The 3,617-nt window shown below is 49.0% G+C and overlaps 1 long non-coding RNA gene across 1 annotated transcript; it reads right to left on the bottom strand.

The window, feature by feature from the left end:
• Position 1: 1 nt before the first annotated feature.
• Positions 2–3,617, bottom strand: LOC111534465. The gene is made up of 3 exons (XR_002729115.2): positions 3,498–3,617; positions 2,461–2,526; positions 2–268 (listed from the first exon to the last, which is right to left on the bottom strand). It is a non-coding gene; the product is annotated as an uncharacterized LOC111534465 (long non-coding RNA).

The following is a 3,617-nucleotide window of genomic DNA, read 5'->3' as shown; positions in this document are numbered from 1 at the left end:
AGTGGAACTAGAAGTGAAGCAGTCAGCTGAAGACTGAGGGGAAAAAAAAAATAATAAAAAAGTTAAGGGTCAACTCAAAGGTCAAATGAACAGAAGTGTCCCAGTTTGTATTCCTGAAAAACAATTAACACAGTGATCTGCCAAGAGTCAAGCTTAATATGCCATGTTGCCTCTGGTATCCTTATGAGGAAGCAGTGAAGGGCCCAACATTTCAGTATTTTTCAGTGGTAATTTCAAGCTCTGTAGCTCCAGCTCTTAGACAGTAGCACTAGAAAAAATACAAAAAGACAAGTGGGGCATCATACTCAGGCAGTGCAGGCTACACCGCAGGTCTTACATGGCTGGCAAACTGCTTTCCAAACACACATTTCACATAGTAGTGGTTTTGGTATCTTTGAGTTACTGACAGACTTTTCAGGTTTAAACTTAACATTATTCATCCTTACAGCCAGGATCTTCCCACTAAAAATAGGAATAAGTGAAATATACATATTGATGCTCCTTTGTATAAGGAATATCCCTAAAGTAAGAGGATATAGGTACGTTAGCAAGAAAGTTCTGGGGAGAAGAAATCTTAGTAGTTTTAATGAAAGATCAAAAGACCAAAAAAAAAAAAAAAAAAGGCATATAGCATAGACCTCCATAAAGTACCTACGTTTCGTCTTCATCTAAATGAATTTAGTCAAAAGGGTGACAGGGAAGAAATAAGCAAGTCAAATCCAAGCATGGCATAGTAAACCTTGGTTGTCTGCTATAAAGACAGGGAGGGACAGACTGGCACAAATGATCCTAACTATTGACATTTAAGGAACCTTTTGGATTTCTGCTTTTTGCTTTGGGGAGGGCAACAGATTTGCTGGAATAAACCACCTGCCGAAGAGGAGGGAGGTTCAGAATACACCAAATGATAGAAAAGAGACAACGCAGAGCTAAAAAAAAGTCCACTGCAGATCATCGCCAGTTCACTGTGCTTCCCAGACAGAACTGAACTCATTCTAATTTGGCTTACAGGAGGAAGTCTGACACTGGCAAATAAATGTCGTTTGTGATAAGACTGGGACCTCAATGATCCAGCTCTGGAGAAATGACACTCTATTAAGCCAATTATCTGCTACGCACGGATTCAAAAGGACCCATCGGCTCTGCCTGGGTCCACGGAGCTCCTGAACCCTTGGCCCCAGGTGCTCCAGTTCAACAGCAAGTCACAAGGAAGAAAAGGCAAAGGAAAGTGGTGACTCTGCAAATCCTCTGAAGGCACTTCACGGTGTGAAGGAACAGTATCAACCTTGTTCAAGTAGATGCAGTCCTCACTTGGCATTCCAGCTGTTCCTCAAGGAGGCCAAAGCCAAGAAGCAAAGAAATTCACAAGTGGCCAGCGCACGCACGCGCACCCACACAGGCGCGCACACACACACACACACACAGAATGTGAACAACAATAACATATCAAAATTAGGTAAATTTTTCAAATACCAACATTACGGGGGAAAGAGGCCAAGGAATCATCAACAGAAATAGGGAGCTAGCCCAGAACGTCAGTAGCAGAGATAGTATGAAGGAAAACAAAGGTGATGGAAGAAAACCAACCACTGAGTCGCCTGGCAGCTTGCAAAGAAGTGGCGGTGGGAGGGGGGTGACCCTAAAGCTAAAAGCAACATAGCAACACCCACCATAGACCCCATAACACCAACCTATACAGGAGGGCTGCTGGGTTTGAGGTATGGGAAATAAACTTAAAAATACCAGTTCCAGGCTGGGCACAGTGGCTCAGGCCTATAACTCCAGCACTTTGGGAGGCTGAGGCGGGCGGGTCATGAGGTCAGGAGTTCAAGACCAGCCTGACCAACATGGTGAAACCCCATCTCTAATAAAAATACAAAAATTAGCAGGGCATGGTGGCAGGCACCTGTAATCCCAGCTACTCAGGAGGCTGAGGCAGGAGAATCGCTTGAACTCAGGAGGCAGAAGTTGCAGTGAGCCGAGATCGAGCCACTGCACTCCAGCCTGGGTGGCAGAGTGAGACTCCATTAAAAAAAAAAAAAATTAGCTGCATGTGGTGGCACGTGCCTGTGGTCCCAGCTACTTGGGAGGCTGAGGTAAGAGGATCACTTGAGCCTGGGAGGCGAGGGGTAGCAGTGAGCAGAGATTGAGCCACTGCACTCCAGCCTGGGTGACAAAGTGAGACCCAGTCTCAAAAACAAACAAACAAAATACCCCCCAAGAGACCCACAAACCAACTCCATAGGCAAGCACAATTTTCATAAAATCATTAATAGTTTTCCAAAGCAAAACAGTAAATACCTAAACAACTAAAATTGAGGGTTATGAAAGACACCACAAAAAAAAAAACCTCACAGAGAGAAGCATTTTAGAAGATTCTAGGCTTTATCACTCTCAGTTTTTCTGCCTTAAGTTAAAAGCTGTGTATGAAATACAAAGTCAATATTTTATGACAGTTACCTCTGATTCTACTGTGTCTTGTCCTTCTTTTGAACTTTTTCCACTCTTCCCTGCTTTTGGTGATTCCTGGTAAACATCAAGCAAAGGCAATTAGTCTTCTCACTTTTTAGACAGGTAAACATCAGATAAGCCAAATGCAGTTTTAAAAGTGATTTATACAACTTAACTAGAGCTTCTGATATTTTTAAATCATCCCATTAGAAAAGTCTATATCACACTGTTTAGGATTCCTACAGTGCAATGCTCCCCATCCCCCATTCAGATTCCTTTCGTTTTATCTGCATTTGAGGTTGAAAACTTCAAGCAGAAAACAGATATATCCAATTCTACACAGTGCTTCTGGCATTTTGAGATCCATATCACATCTCTTTCTTCCTTCCCACCCTAAACCCTATGAGTGAGGATTTCTGGGGTGATAATGAAACGCTACAGAGCTCCACCTGAAGCAGAAACATACCCGCCCCCCTCGAATGCAAACGCAGCACCCTTGCTCGCAGCCCTCACCACCGCCGCCACCCAGGATAATAATAGTGTTTGAGAGCCTCAGAGCGTCCCTCTGCGGGGGCACAGAATTCCTTACCAGCTTTCAGCGGGGTCCCTTCCCGCTCCCTTTCCCCCGTCCAGGGGTTCCTCCCCAGGAGTCTACAGCTCCCATCCCTGAAGCTCCTTTCCGGGAGACTGCGAGGCTGCGAAACCCCTCGGCGGCCGCACCTGCCCGCCCAGGCCCACGGCGCGCTGTCGGGGACGGGCGCCCCTCCGACCCTCTCCCCGGGCCGCGCCCTCCCTCCACGCTCAACCCCAGCCCGTCACGAAGGTCCCCGCGGCTCCGGCGCGATCCCCGGGCTCCCCGCCCCCACCAGGCTTGAGGGCGAGAGAAGCTAGGGGATGCCTGGCCCGGCCGCCCTCGGGGACGGGGAGCCCGCGGTGTCGGGCGGGGAGGCTGAGCCGGGGCCCGGGCGCAGGACCCCGGTGCCGTCGCGCCCTCCCGCGGCAGTCCCTCCCCGCTACCTCCGTCCCGCGGCCGGGCCCGGACTCACTTTCTCCTTCTTGTTTTTATTCGGCATGGCTGGAGCGGGCCACCTCCGCCGCCGCCGCCGCCCCTGCCGCCGCCTGCCCCCGCAGCAGCAGCGCCCCCACCCCGGCCGTCGCGCCCCCGC

Source organism: Piliocolobus tephrosceles, unplaced genomic scaffold (genome assembly GCF_002776525.5).
Source record: "Piliocolobus tephrosceles isolate RC106 unplaced genomic scaffold, ASM277652v3 unscaffolded_22159, whole genome shotgun sequence".
NCBI classification, from domain to species: Eukaryota; Metazoa; Chordata; class Mammalia; order Primates; family Cercopithecidae; genus Piliocolobus; species Piliocolobus tephrosceles.
The sequence above is the reverse complement of the archived record's forward strand: the minus strand, read 5'-3'. Positions and strand labels throughout refer to the sequence as shown.